The following is a 23,483-nucleotide window of genomic DNA, read 5'->3' on the forward strand; positions in this document are numbered from 1 at the left end:
GGGGGGGGAGAGCCTGCTTGAAGTGCGATGAAATGCTCAGTGATGTGGAGGGACAAATGGAACGTTTTCGTTCTGTCCTCCGTTCACCCAGACACGGCAGTCGAAATTACTACGCCCACTGGTGTTGTTGAGAAGCCTGTGCCCACGACTATAACTGTAAAATGGGAGGGGTAGACTTCAACTATCAGATGATGGGACTGTACTTAATTGCCCGTAAGGCCAGATGCTGGTACAAAAAAGTGTTTGTATACTTATTCCAATTGGCTTTTCACAACCCTTACAGTCAGGTCCATAAATATTGGGACATCGACACAATTCTAATCTTTTTGGCTCTATACACCACCACAATGGATTTCAAATGAAACAAGCAAGATGTGCTTTAACTGCAGACTTTCAGCTTTAATTTGAGGGTATTTACATCCAAATCAGGTGAAAGGTGTAGGAATTACAACAGTTTGTATATATGCCTCCCACTTTTTAAGGGACCAAAAGTAATGGGACAATTGGCTGCTCAGCTGTTCCATGGCCAGGTGTGTGTTATTCCCTCATTATCCCATTTACAAGGAGCAGATAAAAAGGTCCAGAGTTCATTTCAAGTATGCTATTTGCATTTGGAATCTGTTGCTGTCAACTCTCAATATGAGATCCAAAGAGCTGTCACTATCAGAGAAGCAAACAATCATTAGGCTGAAAAAAAACAAAACAAACCCATCAGAGAGATGGCAAAAAAATTAGGTGTGGCCAAATCAACTGTTTGGATAATCGTTAAAAAGAAAGAACACACCGGTGAGCTCAGCAACACCAAAAGACCCGGAAGACCATGGAAAACAACTGTGGTGGATGACTGAAGAATTCTTTCCCTGGTGAAGAAAACACCCTTCGCAACAGTTGGCCAGATCAAGAACACTCTCCAGGAGGTAGGTGTATGTGTGTCAAAGTCAAAAATCAAGAGAAGACTTCACCAGAGTGAATACAGAGGGTTCACCACAAGATGTAAACCATTGGTGAGCCTCAAAAACAGGAAGGCCAGAATAGAGTTTGCCAAACAACATCTAAAAAAGCCTTCACAGTTCTAGAACAACATCCTATGGACAGATGAGACCGAGATCAACTTGTATCAGAGTGATGGAAAGAGAAGAGTATGGAGAACGAAAGGAACTGCTCATTAATCAAAGCATACCACCTCATCAGTGAAGCATGGTGGGTGGTATTTTTATGACGTGGGCATGTATGGCTGCCAATGGAACTGGTTCTCTTGTATTTATTGATGATGTGACTGCTGACAAAAGCAGCAGGATGAATTCTGAATTGTTTCAGGCAACATTATCTGCTCGTTTTCAGCCAAATGATTCAGAACTCATTGGACAGCGCTTCACAGTGCAGATGGACAATGACCCGAAGCATACTGCGAAAGCAACCAAAGAGTTTTTTAAGGGAAAGAAGTGGAATGTTATGCAATGGCCAAGTCAATCACCTGACCTGAATCCGATTGAGCATGCATTTCACTTGCTGAAGACAAAACTGAAGGGAAAATGCCCCAAGAACAAGCAGGAACTGAAGACAGTTGCAGTAGAGGCCTGGCAGAGCATCACCAGAGATGAAACCCAGTGTCTGGGGATGTCTATGCGTTCCAGACTTCAGGCTGTAATTGACTGCAAAGGATTTGCAACCAAATATTAAAAAGTGAAAGTTTGATTTACGATGGTTAATCTGTCCCATTACTTTTGGTCCCTTTAAAAAGTGGGAGGCACATATACAAACTGTTGTAATTCCTAAACCGTTCACCTGATTTGGATGTAAATACCCTCAAATTAAAGCTGACAATCTGCAGTTAAAGCACATCTTGTTTGTTTCATTTGAAATCCATTGTGGTGGTGTATAGAGCCAAAAAGATTAGAATTGTGTCGATGTCCCAATATTTATGGACCTGACTGTATGTGTTATACAAAGCATCTGCTGGAACATTATCGTTCCTAAATTTCCAAGAAGAGATAATCAGAGCCCTTCTGTATCTCCTGCCCAACTTCCCCATCCAGATGCAGTGAGCTGGCTGCATGAGAGGCATTTTCCGGAATTCCTCACGAGTACCCCTACCCAAAGATACCCCCCAAAAAGATGCCGTGTCTGCAGCAAGTGCGGATTTAGGAGTGACACGTAATTATTGTCCCAACTGTCCTGACCGACCTGGTCTTTGCTATGGTGACTGTTTTCGTCGCTATCACACACTAGTGGAATATTAGCGTAGAGTACAGCACAGTTTAGGGCACACTTACACAGGGTCTCGAAAGATGTTAGATGGCTATCGTCATTTTGAGAGACCCTAAGCTGGAACGTTAACATTGAAGAAAAAAAAAATTACAAAAAATAAAACCATAAATAAAAAAGCCAAAAATAGTTGTCGTCTGAGATATTTTTCTATTCTTACTTTGCTCTTCTACTTCTACTCTTCCTACTTTTACTGTTTTTCATTGGTAACCATTTTTTACTTTTCAGGTACCAATGTAATGTTTTGGTTTACTGTTCAATTTGCCTTGCAGGTACACTCATCAACTGCCACACTGATTTATATATATTCTGACACAAACAGCGTTTTCGCTCAGCATATATGGAAATCTCTGATGGCAGCACTGTAGGAGTTGATTTCACCACCACAGTTAAAAAAAAAAACAAAAGTATATATGGCGTTGGTCATGTATACCCATCATTAGAAAGTGGGTTGGATGTTTTTTGCTGCTAATGATGGGTGTACTACACCTTTTCTGGCGGATATTTCTTCAACCACATTGATCGATGTGAATGAAGGAATTTGTTAGGTTCTCTTTTTTTCGTTCAGCCCACGGGCTGCATGATAAAAAAAAAAACCTACAATATATGCCAAACAAGGACCAGCAATGTACTGGTACGTTGCTGGACTTTGATGGTTATACCAGGATGATGCCTGCAGATTTAGGCATCATCTTGGTATAATTTTTTACAGCCAGTCGGCTTACATGTAAAAGCGATCCTAGCGGATAATTAGTCGCTAGACTGCTTTTACAAGTAGTGGGAGGGGACTCCCCCCCCCCCCTTCCGCAGTTTTTCTTGGGCTCTCCTGTCCCACCGTTTAACCTGAGAGTGCAGCCGGTGATTCCATTATCTGACCATAGAGCTGATTGGAGACGAGAAAGGTTTCAATAATCTCTATGGCCAGAAATAAACAGCGCCATTGGGAAAGCATCTTATCACACCAATCTTGGTGTGGTCAGATGCTTTAAGGTCAGAGGAGAGAGAGAGATCTAGAGTCTAAAAGACACCAATTTTTTTTTAAAAAAGAGTACCTGTCACTACAGATTGCTATGATAAGGGATATTTAAATTCACTGTGATAACAATAAAAATTATTTTAAAAAAATGAAAGGAAACGTGTAAAATAACATAAAAAAGCAAAATAAAAAAATAAAAAATTCTAGCCCCCCTGTCCCCCCATGCTTGCGCGCAAAGGCGCATGCAAGCGTTGGTCTAGTGTCATATGCAAACCACAATTGCATCATGCATGTGAGGTATCGCTGAGAACACCAGGTCAAGGGCAATAATTCTTGCAGTAGACCTCCTCTGTAAGTCCAAAGTTGTAACCTGTAAATTTTAAATACTTTTAAAAATGTAGTTAGTTTGTTGCCACTGCACGGGCGTGCGCAATTTTAAAGCATGTCATGTTTGGTATCTATGTACTCGGCATAAGATCATCTTTTAAATTTTACTGAACAATTAGGAATTATATAGTGTATTTGTGCATTAAATTTAAACAAAAGTGTTTTTTTTTCCGCATAAATTGCGTTTGGAAAATCTGTGCGCAAATACCGTGTTGCATCATCCACCATTTTGTTCTGTAGGGCCTATGCTTTTAAAAAATATATAATGTTTGGGGCTTCAAAGTAATTTTTTAGTAAAAAAAAAAAATATATTTTTTCATGTAAACAAAAAGTCACAGAAAAGGCTTGGTCTTCAAGTGGTTAGAAGAGTGGGTGATGTGTGGCTAAGATTGAGCATAAAATGCCAGGACAGTTTAAACACCCCCCAAATGACCCCTTTTTGTAAAGTAGACACCCAAAGCTATTTGCTAAAGGGGCATATTGAGTCCATGGAGTATTTTATGTTTTGCCCTACGTTTCAGGAACATGACAATTTTTTTTTTTTTTTGTTTTTTTTACACAAAGTTGTCACTAAATGATATATTGCTCACGCATGCCATGGGCATATGTGAAATGACACCCCAAAATACATTCTGCTGCTTCTCCCTGAGTACAGGGATACCACATGTGTGAGACTTTTTGGGAGCCTAGCTGTGTACGGGACCCCGAAAACCAATCACCTCCTTCAGGTTTTCTAATGGCATAAATCGCTTATTTTACTTCCTCACTACCTGTCACAGTTTCTTTGGCCCTAAAATTTCAAGATAGAACAAACCCCCCCAAATGACCCAATTTTGCAAAGTAGACACTCCAAGCTATTTGCTGAGAGGCATGGTGAGTCCATGGAATATTTTATATTTTGCCACAAGTTTCGGGAAAATTATTATTTGTTTGTTTTTGTTTTTTCACAGGGGGGGGGGGGGGGGTTGTGCTGTATTGGCATTTCATGGCCTCCGAAACTGTGATAGGTAGTGAGGAGTGAGATCAACAATTTATGCCCTTGGAAAGCCTGAAGGCGGTGATTGGATTTTGGGGTCCTGTACGCGGCTAGACTTCCAAAAAGTCCCACACATGGGGTATGCCCATACTCAGGAGAAGCAGCAGAATATATTTTGGCATGTCATTTCACATATACCCAGGGCATGTGTGAGAAAAATATCATTTAGTGACAACTTTGTGTTAAAAAAAAATAAATGTAATTTTCCCAAAACTTGTGGCAAAATATAAAATATTCCATGGACTCAACATGACTCTCTGCAAATAGCTTGGGGTGTCTACTTTCCAAAATGGGGTCATTTGGGGGGGGGGAGGGTTGTGCTGTATTGGTATTTCATGGCCTCCGAAACTGTGATAGGTAGTGAGGAGTGAAATCAACAATTTATGCCCTTGGAAAGCCTGAAGGCGGTGATTGGATTTCGGGGTCCTGTACGAGGCCAGACTTCCAAAAAGTCTCACACATGGGGTATCCCCATACTCAGGAGAAGCAGCAGAATTTATTTTGGCATGTCATTTCACATATACCCCGGGCATGTGTGAGAAAAATATCATTTAGTGACAACTTTGTGTTAAAAAAAAATAAATGTAATTTTCCCAAAACTTGTGGCAAAATATAAAATATTCCATGGACTCAACATGACTCTCTGCAAATAGCTTGGGGTGTCTACTTTCCAAAATGGGGTCATTTGGGGGGGGGAGGGTTGTGCTGTATTGGTATTTAATGGCCTCCGAAACTGTGATAGGTAGTGAGGAGTGAAATCAACAATTTATGCCCTTGGAAAGCCTGAAGGCGGTGATTGGATTTCGGGGTCCTGTACAAGGCCAGACTTCCAAAAAGTCTCACACATGGGGTATCCCCATACTCAGGAGAAGCAGCAAAATTTATTTTGGCATGTCATTTCACATATACCCAGGGCATGTGTGAGAAAAATATCATTTAGTGACAACTTTGTGTTAAAAAAAAAATAAATGTAATTTTCCCAAAACTTGTGGCAAAATATAAAATATTCCATGGACTCAACATGACTCTCTGCAAATAGCTTGGGGTGTCTACTTTCCAAAATGGGGTCATTTGGGGGGGGGGGGGTTGTGCTGTATTGGCATTTCATGGCCTCCGAAACTGTGATAGGTAGTGAGGAGTGAAATCAACAATTTATGCCCTTGGAAAGCCTGAAGGCGGTGATTGGATTTCGGGGTCCTGTACGAGGCCAGACTTTCAAAAAGTCTCACACATGGGGTATCCCCATACTCAGGAGAAGCAGCAGAATTTATTTTGGCATGTCATTTCACATATACCCAGGGCATGTGTGAGAAAAATATCATTTAGTGACAACTTTGTGTTAAAAAAAAATAAATGTAATTTTCCCAAAACTTGTGGCAAAATATAAAATATTCCATGGACTCAACATGACTCTCTGCAAATAGCTTGGGGTGTCTACTTTCCAAAATGGGGTCATTTGTGGGGGGGGAGTGTTGTGCTGTATTGGCATTTCATGGCCTCCAAAACTGTGATAGGTAGTGAGGAGTGAAATCAACAATTTAGGCCCTTGGAAAGCCTGAAGGCGGTGATTGGATTTCGGGGTCCTTTACGAGGCCAGACTTCCAAAAAGTCTCACACATGGGGTATCCCCATACTCAGGAGAAGCAGCAGAATGTATTTTGGGGTGTCATTTCACTTATACCCAGGGCATGTGTGAGAAAAATATAATTTAGTGACAACTTTGTGTTAAAAAAAAATGTAATTTTTCCCAAAACTTGTGGCAAAATATAAAATATTCTATGGACTCAACATGACTCTCTGCAAATAGCTTGGGGTGTCTAATTTCCAAAATGGGGTCATTTGGGGGGGGGGGGGGTTGTGCTATTTTGAAATTTCAGGGCCTCCGATACTGTGATAGGTAGTAAGGAAGGCATGCGTGAGCAATATATCATTTATTGACAACTTTGTGTAAAAAAAAAAAATTGTAATTTTCCTGAAACTTAGGGCAAAATATAAAATACTCCATGGACTCAATATGCCTCTCAGCAAATAGCTTTGGGTGTCTACTTTCCAAAAAGGGGTCATTTGGGGGGTGTTTGAACTGTCCTGACATTTTATGCTCAATCTTAGCCACACATCACCCACTCTTCTAACCACTTGAAGACCAAGCCTTTTCTGTGACTTTTTTTTTTACATGAAAAAATATTTTTTTTTTTACTAGAAAATTACTTTGAACCCCCAAACATTATATATGTTTTTAAAGCAGAGGCCCTACAGAACCAAATGGTGGATGTTGCAATTTTTTTGTCACACGGTATTTGCGCACAGATTTTCCAAACGCATTTTTTGTGGAAAAAAACACTTTTTTTAATGCACAAATACACTATATAATTCCTAATTGTTCGGTAAAATTTAAAAGATGATCTTATGCCGAGTACATAGATACCAAATATGACATGCTTTAAAATTGTGCACGCCCGTGCAGCGGCAACAAACTATGTACATTTTTAAAAGCCTTTAAAATTCTTTACAGGTTACCACTTACAGAGGAGGTCTACTGCAAGAATTACTGCCCTCGACCTGGCATTCGCGGCGATACTTCACATGCATGCTGCAATTGTGGTTTACATATGACACTAGACCAACGCTTGCGTGCGCCTTTGCGCGCAAGCACGGGGGGACAGGGGGGGCTTGAATTTTTTTTTATTAATTTATTTTGCTTTTTTATGTTATTTTGACACCTTTCCTTTCATTTTTTTTTTTTTTAATCATTTTTATTGGAAAAATGGGTCTGGTGCGCTAAATTAATAAGGTGCCAAATGTCATATGTGATTTAAATCAATCAATACAGTGACAACCATTAAAACAAGGTGTATATTCAAATACACCAACATGAACCATAAATGAATAAACCCCAGAGGGTTTGTGACAAAAAATAATCAAGTCCACAATATGTATCTGTGCTAAAAATAAAATCAAGTCCGTGCGATAATTATCCAGTAGTGACAATCCAAAGATGAAAAAAAACAATATTCAGTGCTCACTGACACACTTGAATCCCACCACTTTTAAAGAAATATTGCTAGAGATGAAGTAGGAAGCACCACATCCCTTTAATTAAAGTAACTACAATGAGGGGGGGCGAAGTGGGACTTTAACGGTGCAAAATGATGGAGAAAAATCTGAATTCTCAAAAATTGTACATTTTATTACACATAGAAGGTGAGGACAAGACAATAAATCAATATAAAATGATAAAATCAAGAAAATGCACTCGAAAATATCAACTCTACATGTTTCGCCATCTTCATAATAGCTTCTTCAGGAGTTTTCATAGACATTTCTCGAGAGTGAACATTTCTATATAACAGAAGGAAAAACATAAAAGACATGGCATGTATATGTACATAGGGCATATCTCAATGGTCCTAAAATTGGATGCCCAAATGATTTACATATTTGAAAAACAATAATACAAGGAAAAAGTACCTTAAAATAACCTGAACCCTTTCTTATGCCGGAGGTGGAGGCAACACAAGTGACGCCACCAAAGCGAGCACAGAGGGGGAGGGGAACCGAGACATCCAACCTCTTAAAGTTGACCCATAGAGAGGGTGACAGCCAAGCTAGGAATAATGGGTAGGAATAGTAAGAGACCAAAGCATGGAAATGCAATTCGACCAAAGATTGCTATATATCCAATTATGTGAGACTAAATATCTGGTTGAAGGATTGCTAATATATTCACCTGTTTATGATGAATGTGCACTTGATTCACTGGGTACCCCAATGTCAAAACAAGGGGCAGGGAGGGAAAATAGTGTTCCCTTAATATCCCCAAATGGGAGGTATCCCTTAACCACTTCCCGCCCGCCCTATTGCAGATTGACGGCGGGAATGTGGTTGTGTTATCCTGACCGGACGTCATATGACGGCGGCAGGATAACACAGCTCTGGGCGCCCCCCGGGGGCGCGCAGAGCGGCGATCGGTGATGCGGGGTGTCAGTCTGACACCCTGCATCTCCGATCTCGGTAAAGAGCCTCTGACGGAGGCTCTTTACCATGTGATCAGCCGTGTCCAATCACGGCTGGTCACATAGTAAATAGGAACAGCCGTTGATCGGCTTTCCTTAGTTCGTGCCTGACAGGCACGAGTAAAGGAGCGCCGATCGGCGGCTCCCCTGACAGGGGGGGGGTCGGCACTGGTAATCACATCATTGATTACCAGTGCAGACCCTTCGGGGGGGGGGGTGCCACTAGATCCACCAGGGATGCCCACTATGACCCCAGGGATGCCCACTATGACCCCAGGGATGCCCACTATGACCCCAGGGATGCCCACTATGGCCACCAGGGATGGCAATCAGGGGTCAGGGAGCCCCCCATTGCCCTCCCCATCAGTGATGCCCACCAGTGTCCTCCCTATCAGTGCTGCCCACAAGTGCCCATCATTGCCATCCTTTAGTGTCGCCCACCAGTGCCCATTATTGCCCACCAGTGCCGCCTATCAGTGCCCATTAGTGCCCATCAGTGCCGCCCATCAGTGCCGCCCATCAGTGCCCACCAGTGCCCATTAGTGCCCGTCAGTGCCACCTATCAGTGCCCGTCAGTGCCACCTATCAGTGTCCATCAATGCCGCCTATCAGTGCCCAGCAGTGCCGCCTATCAGTGCCCACCAATGCTGCATATCTGTGCTACCTATCAGTGCCACATATCAGTGCCTATCAGTGCCGCGTATCAGTGCCACCCCATCAGTGCCACCCCATCAGTGCCTCCTCATCAGTGCCTGTCAGTGCAGTCTCATCAGTGCTCATCAGTGCAGGAAAAAACTTATTTATTTACAAAATTGTATAACATAAACAAAAAAACTTTTTTTTTTTTTCAAACTTTTCGGTCTTTTTTTATTTGTTTAGCAAAAATTAAAAATCGCACAGGTGATCAAATACCACCAAAAGAAAGCTCTATTTGTGGGGGGAAAATGACATAAATTTGGTGTAGGTACAGTGTTGCATGACCGCGCAATTGTCATTCAAAATGCAACAGCGCTAAAAGGGGAAAATTGGCCTGGGCAGGAAGGGAGGGAAGTGCCCTGTATTAAAGTGGTTAAAGAAAAAATGAAGTTTGTTGATTAAATAACGATGACAAATGCAATATAAGTCTGTCAAGTTTAAGGGTATACATACTTACCCTAAGTTAGCAAACTGGGCACATAAATTGTCATGCAGTATTCATAAGTACACCGCCATTGTAATTGAACAGATTTTCCAAAAGTGCGCTCAAATGAAGGAGACTGCACGGGAGGAAAGAGAAAAGAGAGGCATAGAAGGGCATAGTCAGCATCTAATATATCAAAAATATGGAAAGAAGTAAGGTTCGAAAGATTTCATTTACCGCAAGTAGTCTCGAAGTTCATATGTCGTTCCCCGGTGGTCTAGTGTAATACTGACCGTGCTGCGCCGGCATTTATACACCCTCTCCACTCCCTCAGCGTCTGACGTCACCGAGGGAGTGAGAGCGAAGTACGCCCAGTGGTCCAATGGAGACCGAAGAGGAAGTGCGTCATTAAGACGCGACCGCATCACATGGTTCCGCCAGAACCGGAAGGTCAGGGATAACAACATCCGGTCCGGACATAATGTATGGAGAGGAGGTAACGGATCATAGTAGACAATCCGAAATGGATCCTAAATAGAACTAACAGCATTATAGGAAGGCAGGATTTAAACAAATACCCACAATGCCTATATAATGGGGAAAATCTGAGGACACAATAGGTCACAAAGAAAAAGATTAACCCAATTGATGAATAAATCGATGTTGTGATAAAAATGAGAACTAGAGAAAAAGAAGTTTTGAGAGGCTCCATTAAAGAACACCTGGGAGTTTGAAAGCGGTGCTGCTACTAACCAGGCTGGACCAATTTACCTGGAAAATAAATGTAGGGCACCGCGGGTGCCCATATGGGCAACAAGAACAGAGGCTGGAAACTAGGCTCGGATCCAATGTCCCCCAATACGCTCACCTGAGGGTCTGCCACTTCTAGTCACATCCACCTGACGGCAGGGGTCAGGAATAATACCCAATGGACAAACCACAAAATATCTCGTTCTTTAAGGGGTAGATATACTACATCTGAAAAATAAACATATGATTGCTGTGAAGCCATTTTAACAAGGTGTGTACATATGCCAATATATAAAAGGCATCAAAACGAGAAGGACTTTGTAGCAAAGGTTCAAAATCCAAAGTGCTGGCCAGCACCAGAAATACTGTGCTAGACCCGCAATAAATACAATTGACATTGCCTAGCCAAGAAAGGGCTTGAAACTAATGGATTCATTTATGCCAGGATACTGAGTAGCTGATAAATTCACGTTGCAATAAATTTCTATCTACAATTCCACCTCGTTCATTGAGTGGGATGTGTTCCAAAGCAAAGAAGGTCATCATCCTATCGTCGAAGCCATGGTATAAACCCATATGTCGACTAATGGGACTTTCAAACTTTTTGTTCTTGACAAGTTTAACATGGTAACGAATTCGATTGAAAAAGGGCCTTTTTGTTTTGCCTATATAGAAGGCTTTACAACTGCAATACATTATATAGACAATTCCCACTGTTTGACAGTTTGCATAAAAATTCGGTCTATATAATTTTCCATTAGGAAGGATAATTTCACTCAAATTAGGCAGATATCTGCAGAAGTTGCATTTTCTGCAGGAATATGTGCCTGTAGGTGTTTTTTTACATTTGATTGAAGGAGCATAATGACTATGAACCAATTGATCCCTTAATGAGCGAGACCTTTTAAAAGTTATCTGGGGGCGGGCATCAATAAATCTAGATACCTTTTCATCTGCCTCTAAGAGGTACCAAAACTTCTTGAGAATTGACCGTACTTGGTCATGTTGACCAGAGTATCGTGTAATTAAGCGTACCCCATTAGTGTTGGTTTTATTCTTTTTCTTTTTGCCAAAAATCAAATCAGTCCTGTTCCATTTTTTTGCTCTATGATAAGATTTTTTCAAACAAGCCCTACTGTAACCTCTACCTAGAAGTCTCTTCTGTAAATTTTTGGCTTCTCTCTCGAAATCTTCAGATTTCGTGCAATTACGCCGTAATCTTAGGTACTGGCTATATGGTATACTAGATACCAGAGGTTGGGGGTGGGAGCTATCTGCCCTCAGTATAGTATTGCCTGCAGTGGTTTTACGAAAGAGGGTGGAACCCAAAATGCCATCTTCATCTACATAAATGGAAATATCCAAAAAGTCCAAGGACTTTTGGCTATAAGTATAGGTGAATTTGAGATTGAAGTCATTGACTTTCAACACCTCAAAAAATCTCAACAACATGTTTAGAGAGCCTGTCCAAATCATAAAAATGTCATCAATAAATCTTCTCCATAGGAGTATACAAGATAAAAAAGACTCCAGGTCGTCTCTGGAGAAAAGATCACGCTCCCATCCCCCCAGGTGCAGGTTGGCATAGGAGGGGGCACACTTGGTCCCCATAGCCACCCCCTGCACCTGGAGGTAATGGGAACCATTGAACAGAAAGACATTATTGGACAGAATAAATCTAAGGAGTGAGATGACAAAGGCATTATATTCCACTGAAGAACCTCCTCTCTCTGATAGAAAGCCCTCCACAACTCTAACCCCACAATGATGTGGGATGGAGTTGTAGAGGGCCTCCACATCAATACCCACCAGCCATGCCTCCTCAGGGACTTGGATGCCATCAATGGCTTTGATGAGATCACTAGTGTCCCTAATGTAGGAGGGCAAAGCCAGTACATGGGGACGTAAATAATCATCCACTAATTGGCTGGCTCGTTCCGTTAGGCAGCCATTGCCAGAGACTATTGGTCTACCTGGAGGTTTTTTAAGGTTTTTGTGAACCCCACCACCTTCAGGATTAGAAATATTGAATATCCCACCACCTTCAGAAATATGGCCGAAAAACACTTGTTTTTCGGCCATATTTAATTGCCATTTGAAAACTTTGGAATCTTTATAATCTTCCAAATCACAACCGATGTTCGAGTCGAACTTAGTTTCGACTCGAACTCGAAGCTCATCCTTAGTGAGGATCAATAAAATACACCCTCCCCCCACCCCCAGCAGCTAACTAACACCCCCCCTCCCCCAATCTTAGGGAACAACAAGACCCCTCCCACACTTACTTTGCATATCAGCAGCAGCTCTTTGTGTGAAAACAGGTGGCCTGCTCTCAGGACCCTCTGGCAGACGCCGCAGATGCGCTGGTGGCCCCCGTGGGGTCAGTTTTAGCTGATGTATGCTCCTCCTCTCAAGTTGCTGCCAAGACTTCTTTGCAGGATCGAGGCGGAAGGGATTCCGGCCATTCTTGTGGCTCCTGACTGGCCTCGCCGAGCTTGGTACGCCGACCTGGTCAGACTATTTGCAGATGCTCCTTGGAGACTTCCTCTCAGGGAGGATCTACTGTCTCAAGGGCCAATCTTCCATCCTGCTTTATGGTTGCTGGCTTTGAGGGCTTGGCTGTTGAAAGCCAGGTGCTGAAGGACAGGGGTTTGTCTGTCTCAGTGATTCCCACTCTGCTTAACGCGAGAAAAGCGACTTCTAGGAAGATTTCTCATCGTGCGTGAAAGTCGTATATTGCGTGGTGAGTGTCTTGGGGTTTCACCTCGCTCTTACTCGGTGGCTCGGATCTTAGCTTTCCTTCAATGGGGAGTTGATCAAAAGCTAGCCATTAGAACTATCAAGGGTCAGGTTTCGGCCTTGGCAATTTTCCTCCAAAAGGCCATTGGCCACCCATTCCATGGTGCGTAAATTCCTCCAGGGGGTGCAACACTTGGTACCTCCGGTGCGACCTCCGTTGCCTCCTTGGGACCTTAGTTTGGTACTGTCTGTTCTCCAAACACCTCCCTTCGAAAGTATTCGGGAGGTTCCCCTGCTTACCTTATCTCAGAAGCTGGTCTTTTTGGTGGCTATCACTTCTGCGCGCAGGGTGTTGGAACTGGAGGTGTTGTCCTGTCGTTCTCCCTACCTGGTGGTTCACAGGGATAAAGTGGTACTTTGTCCGGATCCATCCTTCCTTTCGAAGGTAGTTTTCACTTAAATGAGGACATCATGTTACCCTCTTTGTGTCCGAAGCCAAACATCCTAAGGAGTTTGCACTGCATACTCTGGATGTGGTTCGGGCAATCAGGGTGTACTTGGCGACTACTGAGTCTTTTCGGAAGTGAGATTTGCTCTTTGTACTCACGGATGGCCCTAAGAAAGAGCTGCCTGCTTCTGCAGCGACTATTTCCAGATGGATCAGACAGATGGTTGTGCAGGTTTATTTGATTAAGGGTCAGGTTCCTTTCCCTGTTCAGGCGCATTCTACTTGGGCGCTTAGTGCTTCCTGGGCTTTTCGCCATCAGGCATCTGTGCTTCAGGTTTCCAAGGCAGCTACCTGGTCGTCTGTTCATACCTTTCCCAAATTTTATAAGGTGGATGTGCTGGCATCTGCAGATGCCTCTTTTGGCCACAACGTTTTGCAGGCTGCTGTTTAAGGGGGTTCTTAGTCTCCCTTGAGGGTGTTTTACTGTTTGTTTCAGATGGACCTCATCTTGTTTTTCTGATGAGTCCTATGTTACCTGGTTGGCTCTGTTTAGCCTTGGGGACTTGTTTTTTTCTGCTGTTCTCACCCCTCATTTTATAGCACTGCTTTGGGACGTCCCTACTGATATGCATCAGGAACTGCGTCCATCAATGAACGATAGAGAAAACTTGATTTTTGACCTACCGTAAAATCCTTTTCTCTTAAGTTCATTGACAGACGCAGTACCCGCCCCTGTATTTTGAGTTGGGTTGGTATTACTTCTCTGACACTGCTTTGATACAAAACTGACATCCTATGCAGGAAGAGAGAGGGTGTACCTTCTGGGACTATCCATAGGTGTAGCCAGAACTTTTTTTCTGTCTAGTGTCCTACTCCTGTAGGGGGCAGTATAACCCTACTGATATGCATCAGAGAGAACTGCGTCCGTCAATGAACTTAAGAGAAAAGGATTTTAGTGTAAGTCAAAAATAAAGTTGAAATTGTGTATATGTATAGTCTTAATTCCAAAAAGTGTGGGCTGCTGTGTAAAATCTACATAAAAACAGAATGTAATGATTATAATTAACTTCCTATTTTATTCACAATAGAAAAAATAAAGCATGTCAATCGATAAGAAAATGTCTGTGGAAGTAATCCTGGGGGCGTGCGCACGTCCACTCGCCAGTGGGGAAGCCGATCCACGGGGCCGGTGGCTGCAATCGCTCACCGTGAAGAGAGAACAGTGGTCTGCTGTTGTACACACAGCAGACCGTTGTTCTCTCTGGAATCAATGCAGGGCTCCTGTGTTCCTCCTAATTAGGAACACAGGTCTCTGTATTGATTTCACAAGCCCACCCCCCCCACAGTTAGAAAACACCCCCTAGTCTCCCACCTAACCCTTTGATTGCCCCTGGGTTAACCCCTTCCCTGCCAGTGTCATTATTACAGTAACAGTGCATATTTTTAACACCGATTACTGTAGTAATGTCACCGGTCCCCCCAAAAGTGTCAAAAATGTCAGGGGTGGGATCTGTCTGCTGCAATGTCGCAGTCCCGCTAAAAATCGCTGATCACTGCCATTACTAGTAAAAAAAAAAAAAAATTACATAAATCTTTCCCCTAGTTTGTAGATGCGATAACTTTTGCGCAAACCTATCAAAATACGCTTATTGGGATTTATTTTTACCAAAAATATGTAGCAATATACAAATTGACCTAAATTGATGAGAAAATTAGGTTTTTACATTTTTTTGGGGAATGTTCTATAGCAGAAAGTGAAAAATATTATTATTATTTTTTTTTCCAGAATTGGTGGTCTTTTTTTTGTTTATAGCGCAAAAACTAAAAATTGCACAGGTGATCAAATACCACCAAAAGAAAGCTCTTCTGGTCCAGAAGTGGTTAAATACAATGATAAAATTCAGTGGCGGAACTACCAGGGTTGCAGCAGTCGCACTTGCGACTGGGCCCTGGTGTTCCACCACTGTAAGGGGGCCCCCGTGACCACAGGAAAGACTTCCTGTCCAGCATCTGCTTTAGCGGCTGCAAGGAGGGTGATCACCAACACCCCTGGTACTCACTTGGCTCCAGTGACTTGCTAGCAGCTTATGTGGGGTGTTTCAGGTCCCACATGCTGCAATTTCTTTGTAGGGCAGCTGCATCTCTCCCTCTCTCCCCCTCCTGCCTTAAGCCTAGTACACACGCAACGATTATCGGCCGACCGATCGTCCGTCTTTTGTCCAGAGTGGTGTTTTGTTGGTTGGAATGTGCCTAGACTGCACACGAATTTTCTCGCCCGACAAAATTCTACTTCAGAAGTGATGTCATGTGTTGATTTGCTTTCTTTGTGTTCTTTCTTCTCTGAGCATGCCCAGTCTTGCTCATTAGATTTTTCCCTGTTGAAATCTGTACTGACTGCATGAAAATCGGCCATGTTTTGACGGCGGACAAAAATTTTATAGCCTGCACCAGATTTTTTTTCAGCCGAAAAGTCGGAGTCAGTTGTCGGAAGCATCATACTAACAAGCCGAAAATCGGCAGACCGATTCGTCGGACGAAAATTCCCTGCCGATTTTCGACGCGTGTGTACGAGGCTTTACACTAACACGCACGGACTGAAGCCCCCTCCCCCTCCTTGGCTCTGATGTCTTCCTATACACAGACAGTAGGGGGAGGAGAATGGACACAGCATCAATGTGACTTGCTGATCCAAGGTTTGTTTTAAATTTGAAATATACAACATGACACTTGCAGGGGAAGGGGGACAAGTTGTCAAAAAAGGATGCTCGCAGTGATTTAGGGGGGACAAAAGGATGCTGTATGTGCTTGAGGGCACTTTGGGAGAGGAGAGGATTTGTGCTAGAAGGGGGGTTAAATATAAAATTCAACCCCCTCAGCACAAGTTCTCTCCCCTCTCAAAGTGCCCCTTAGCAGACGCAGCATCCTTTTATCCCCCCCCAAATCACTGCGAGCATCCTTTTTTGACATCTTGTCCCTCTTCAAAGAGATGCTGGCTGCTATTAAGGAGACAATTGTGGTGTCTGGGATCCCGGGCATCTCGCTAGAGATTCAGGACAATCGCCCCAGGTGCCCACTCTAGTGTCCCCCTGTCAGGCAAGCTAGTAGAGCCTAGTGCTTGAACTGTTTTCGGCATTGGGCTCCAGGACTCAGGGCCGGATCACACCACGAGTCGCAAAGGAACGCTCTGTGTGTTCTTGTGCTATTCATGTGCTTTCCAGGTGCTGTGCAATTTCAGCCCTTTCATTTGAATGGGCTGAAATTGTGCCCATCTTCATCAAGAGCTGTGCGTGCTCTACTTTACAAAATGCAAAGCAACTGGATCGCATGGTACTTCTGATCATACGATCTGGTACAAGCAAACACTGCATTTGTGACCTGAATTTGGAGAGTCATTAAATTGACACATGCGCTGCAGATCACTACAGCAGTGCATTTTGAATACAGTGTGGGAAACACACACAAGATGCGGGTTTCCCTCGGGGCATTCTGGTATGAACAGATAAACAGGATTTTAGTTTGGATACACAGGACTTAATTTGTATCTCAGGAAGGTCCCACCAAACTAGGACAGTTGGGAAGTATGGATTTGTATTTTTGGGGAGGGGGGGTGGAAGTGCCGGTTCACACTAGGGCGTCTTGTGAGGCGACCTGGTCGCCTCACAGGTCGCCGCAGGTCACCTCCCATAGGGAAGCTGCCGACCCGTTCTAATAGGAGCGACACAAGTCGCTCCGACCTAGAAAAAGGGTCCGGAGCTTCTTTGGGGCGACCCTGAGGTGACCGCCATAGACTTCAATGTTATGAAGTCCGTGGCGGCCGCTCCGAGGTAGCGGCGCGCTGCTCGCACCGCGACCTCGGAGGTCGCGGTGCGAAGTAGCGTCACCCCTATGTGAACGGGGGCTTAGGGTTTGTGACAGAATACAAAAGTAAATAATCAGCGCAAGCCCAAAATAAACGAAAAGACAATCTAGTGTACAAGGCTGCAAACAATCAGTGCCAAACACAAAAACACCTGTGAAATCTAAAAAATAATATTATTGCTGCGCCAAGTAAACATCAATCATTAGAGATAAATAAAATGTTTAGTGTTAAAAATAATACCACAATTCAGTCCATATATTTGTGATATCAAGTGATACATAAATTGTGAACAGTGATTATAAATCAATATTAATTGTCCCAAATCACAAATGAAAAATAGTGTCAAAAATCGTGACCAAAATCTTCATCCATAAACGTGATTAAAGGTGCTGCATGCTTCACTCAAAGTGCTCCAAGTGACTGGTAACAGATTAGCAGCTCACCTCAGGGAAAGACTCCTCAGAGTCAATACACACACTGTATACAGCATCGGTGTGGAAATAAAAACAAGATCTAGTGCTCTCTGCTTTGTAGGGCTATTTATTATACATAAACAATGAAATCGCACTTACATTTTAAAGCACTTAAAGTAGTGCGGACTGTCAGAACATCAAACCCTGCCTGTGGTCTCCGGGAATCAGTGTGATGATGTGCAGGCTCCTCCCCCGTTACGCGTTGCGTCATAGACTTCAGCGGGGGTTTGTGACAGAACTGGGGAAAGTACTTATGGGGGAGGGGGTTTTGCTGGAAGGGAGGGGGAGAAGATTTGTGCCAGGATTTTTGCTGAGGTCCCAGCATGACTGTAATCAGTGTGTGTGTGGGGGGGGGGGGGGGGGTGGCGTTGCATTGTGAGAGGAGAGGGGTGGTGGTGGGGGCACCAAAATGGACCTTTACCTCCAGTGGACATAAAACGCACTGACACCTTCGCTGCCATTGTGCTATGTGCTAGGTGTTCAGTGTGACCCTGCGCCTTTAAGGAGGGGTGGGCTCCCTCCAGTCACCTGTCCTCCATCTATCTCATCAGAATGCATGTGCTCCCATTGTGGAGACTCTTTAAAGGTAGAGTTAGGGACTGCAGATATCAGGGTGCCTTGGCGCGGCCTGCAGCTTACGCATGTATTTGCAAATGTGTGCAACTAAACCCCTGTTTTTAACGCATACTGTTAGACAGGTTAATTTGGCTGGTTGCTGGCTGGTTGGTAAGTAGTGACTGGAAATCCCTTCGTTTTTGATAAATCCTGGCACCAGCCCTGCATTGTACTGATAACCACCTTCTGACTTGGTCCCACCGCTACTAGCCCAGTGCTACCTGGTCATCCATCAGTGTCCCCAGCATGAGCACCTTGCTGTCAGAGCTCTCCTCCTGCACCACTGCAGTCATATTCTGGGGTTGGCAATGGATATGCTGGTTCTCCTGTCGTGGGTGATCTGCTCAGGGTCCGCTCACTGAGCCAATCAGTACCAGCCTGTGGAAAAGCCTTTCGGAAGCTAGGAGTGCAGGTCTTATATGTCAGTAAAATCTATAACATTTAAAGCAGTAACTAAATACAGGTGGAACACAGTGGCGGAACTACCCGGGTCACAAAGGTTGCACTTGCGACCGAACCCTGGCATTCCACAAACGTGGGCGGGGGGGGACACAAGATGGCAGGAAGGGGGCTGCTGTAGTACCCTAATAAAGTGCCCCATGATGGGAGTGAAAGGCCCCTGGCCAGTAGGTAGGGGCCCCTGGACCAGAGACGGGGGGGCCCTTCATGGTTTCTTGTACCGGGGCCCTGGATGTTGTAGTTACCCGCCTCTGGTAAAGTTCATATGGCATAATAAGAAATTTAGAATACGACTCTCAGTACTAAGTACAGGGAAGACACAAGGGGGTTTAACTGCACCGGACATTAAAAGGTATTATAATGCTGTGGTATTAACATGAATGGTGGAGTGGACAAAAATAAAAAGTGAAAAAAAAAATGGGTAAAAATAAAAAATACGGTTAAGTAATAATATTTGGGTTCCACAAAAATACAGAATATTAAAAGGAGACACGCATGAATTGACTAAGAATGTGTTTATGGTATTGAATTGAATTTATAAACAAATAAAATGTAAATATAATTCATCTTTAGAGCCGGTTCACACTACTCCGACTTGTCAGGCGACTTGGTCGCCTGACAAGTAGCTCCCAATGCTGTGCAATGGAACCGTTCTAGTGGGAGCGACTCAAGTCGCTCTGACTTAGAAAAAGGTTCCTGCACCTTTTTTGGTGAAGTCGGAGCGACTTGCATTGACTTCTTTTATGAGAAGTCATTTGCAAGCCGCGATGAAGTCGCGCTGCACGGTTGACTTCAAAGTCGCCCGAAGTCGGGGCGACTTTGAGTCGGATTAGTGCGAACCGGCTCTCAATCTCACTCACGGTAACAAATTGTTTTATACCTGGTAATGGAGCACAATTTGGAGAACGGATAATAGATAAAAATGCACAGATTAAAGATGTAACAAAAAATGTAAAAATATGTCCATATCAGGAACTGAAACATAAAATGGAATTGATGATACTAAATAAATGGCAGTGTTCTCAGTTAAGACATTTTCCTGACAGACTCCATGGCAGCATACGTATCGGTTTGGCCCCGCCTCCAAACCTACCCATAGGACCTCACTCCCATAAATCTTTGCTCCTGTTCAGCACACGTGTTCTTTTTTTGTCCTCCAAAGGATTACCTGATATCCTACCTGAAGATGGATTCCGGGTGATGGATGGCTCTACCTGTCGGGTATGGAGCTCTCCAATAAGCCCCAGCTGCTGCGGGGTATGGAGGAGGGGCGAAGATGTAGCAGCCTTGGCCAAAAAGCCCAGCTGCTGCGGGTGGCCGGTACCCTTGAAAGAGATAAGTCCGGTGTGCATCCATCCCTGGTGGTCTGCGGTTCGTGAGTACACTCCATGGCAGCTATGTTATATGCTTATATTTGCCTTTGTTTATATGTTTTTTCTCTTACCTGGTCTTTCCTGCCTTCCCTGGTGGCTAGTGGTCCGGGGCCGGTCAGCGGTTCACTTCCTGACCGGCCGCCGGTGCGGTGCGCTACTGCGCATGTGCGGCGCCTCCAGAACGAGGCTTGGTTCTCGCGCGTGCGCAGTAAGAGCGCGGCGCATGCGCAGTGAGTTGGCGTCGGCGGCGAGCGCTGATGACGTCACCAGGCGCCATATTTAAACCCCAGAACTGTCAGCAGTGTTGTGTTTATACACACTGCTGATACTGGGTGTTCCATACTCCGCATCTGATCGGTTTTTGGACGCCTGCTGTTCGTTGCCGCTCTGCCTGCTAACCTCTGGTTCTTGGTGAGTACTGGCCCCAGTTTGGGAGCCTCCCCCCCCCTCCTCTTTTGCTGGTTTTCTGACATTGCTGTCCGGCTCATTCTTGTAGGTCAGCATCAGAATGGAAGCTACTTTGCCCTCCGGTGGTCAGCCCGCCCCTAACAGGTATTTGGGGCTTCTTAGTGGGGCTGTGGGTTATAGGGGGTGGGGGTAGGAACTCAAGTGTTCCTAGCTTCCTGTCTGTTTTTTTCTGTTTTTTCTCTTGTTCACAGCCCTCCTCGTTCAGAGACTAGGCACTCTTCTCAAAGAAGTGAAAGACGCTCAAGCTCTCGCCACCGGCACTCTACAGGAAAGTCCCGTTCGGGCTCACATCATCAAAAATCATCTACTTCAGCCAGCCACGCACGGAGACCTGACAAAGCAGGTTGCAGAGGCTGTGGCGCTAGTGTCCCGGAGAGGAAGCTTTTCTGTGATAGATGTTTCTCCCAGGCTGCGGGAGAAAGGGATACTTCCGATCAGCGCATTGAGGCTTTGGTCAAGAGAGTGGTTAAGGACTCTTTGGCAGAGTTGGGTGTCAGTCGTTCTCAAGACACTGCAACGGCTTCCCCAAGCCCCTCCCCTGTAGCACTACAGGTACAGGAAGATTTCGAGTCAGCCCACACAAGCCATCAGTCGATGCTCTTGTCAGGTAGCGACTCTGAAGATGAGGATCCCTGCTTGGGTTTTGAATATACCTTGGTGCCTTCCCTGGTTAAAGCGGTCAGAGAGACCTTAAATTGGGAGGAGTCAGCTGTTCCCCCTCCCAAGCAGAAGAAGTACTTTAAACAGCTCAATAAGGAGCGTGTTAATTTTCCCTTCCTGGGAGAGTTGGGTGAAATCATCTTGGAGGAGTGGAAAAAGGTGGAACGTAAGAATTCCTTAGTATCCAAGATGGCTAAACTTTACCCCTTCAAAGAGGATGATGTGAAACATCTTGAGTCCCCTCCCCTAGTTGACGCAGCAGTCATGAGACTGGTCAAGCACGTGACCCTTCCCTTAGAGGATACGGTCTCATTTAAAGACCCGTTGGACCGAAGGATGGACTCTGATTTGAAGAGAATCTACCTTACAGCAGGTATGGCCTGTAAGCCAGTCCTGGCTTTGGCTGCTCTATCCAAGGCCATGGAGTCTTGGGCTGATGTGGTAGACGAATCGGTCAGATCTGTTTCGGAGGAGGTGGCCAGAAGCGCTCCAATCCAGGAGCTTAGGCTGGGCGCGTCGTTCCTTGGGGAGGCTTCCATAGACTTGATCCGTCTATTGGCAAGAGTTATGCTGTCCTCGGTCACAGCTAAGAGAGCTCTTTGGCTCCGCCCTTGGGTGGCGGATCCGGCATCAAAGCAAGTTTGGTGCCGTATTCCCTTTGAGGGGTCCTCCCTTTTCGGGAATAAACTGGACGAGGCCATAACCCGGGCTACAGGCGGTAAGTCTGGGTTTCTTCCCCAGGATCGGCGCCAGTTCAACGTCAAGAAAGGACAGCCTACCAGAAAATTTGTGCCTGACCGGGCCAGGGAAGCTCGTTCTTATAGACCTGGTCGGGAGTTCAACCGGAACTGGAGATCCAGACAGTCTTCCAGGAAGACGACAAAGAATGTCTCCTCTGGGGACCGCGAGCCCACTAAGTCCTTTTGAAGGTGGGCCCGCTCAGACATGTCGGGTGGGTGCACGTCTACGCTCCTTCCGACATGTCTGGGCGGCTTCGATTCAGGACCCCTGGGCCGTCAGGACGGTGTCTTCAGGCCACAAGTGGGTCTTCAAGGAGAGGCCAGGCTCAAGGTTCCTGCCTACTGCCATACCATGTCTAGAAGAAAGGCGTCAGATTTTGTTTTCTTACGTCGAAGCTCTCATTGCTCAAGGGGCTGTCATCTCCGTTCCAGAGTCAGAGCGAGGCCAAGGAATATATTCTCCGCTCTTTCTGGTCCAAAAGAAGAACGGATCATGGAGACCAGTAATAGATTTGACCTTCTTGAACAAATTCATAAAAAAAGAAAGGTTCAAAATGGAGACCCTGTTGTCCATACAGCAGTCAGTCCAGCCGGCAGATTGGATGGTGTCCATCGACTTGAAAGACGCCTACTTTCATGTCCCTGTGGACGAAGATTTTCAAAGGTTTCTCCGGTTCGAAGTGGGAGGATTACATCTTCAGTTTATCTGTCTCCCATTCGGGCTCTCAACATCTCCACGGACCTTTTCAAAAATCTTATTGGCCGTGGTAGCCCTACTGAGATTGAAAGGTATCCGTCTTCACCACTATTTGGACGATCTACTCCTGTTGTCCCAAGACAGAGACCAACTATTAGTTCATCTGGAGCAGGTCGTGTCCACTCTCCAGAAGTTTGGTTGGTTACTCAACAAGGAGAAGAGTCACCTGATTCCAACTCAGTCCCTGATCTACTTGGGCGCTCTGTTCGACACAGAGAAGGCGACTATCTCTCTTCCAGAGGAAAAGATAGGGACTCTCCGAGACAGGATTCGCTTTGCCCTCTCATCCTCTCATCTTCAGGCACGTCAATGTCTGAAGGTGATCGGGACTATGGTCGCAGTAGT

This window comes from Pelophylax lessonae (genome assembly GCF_965119305.1).
Source record: "Pelophylax lessonae genome assembly, chromosome: 1".
Lineage (NCBI taxonomy): Eukaryota > Metazoa > Chordata > Amphibia > Anura > Ranidae > Pelophylax > Pelophylax lessonae.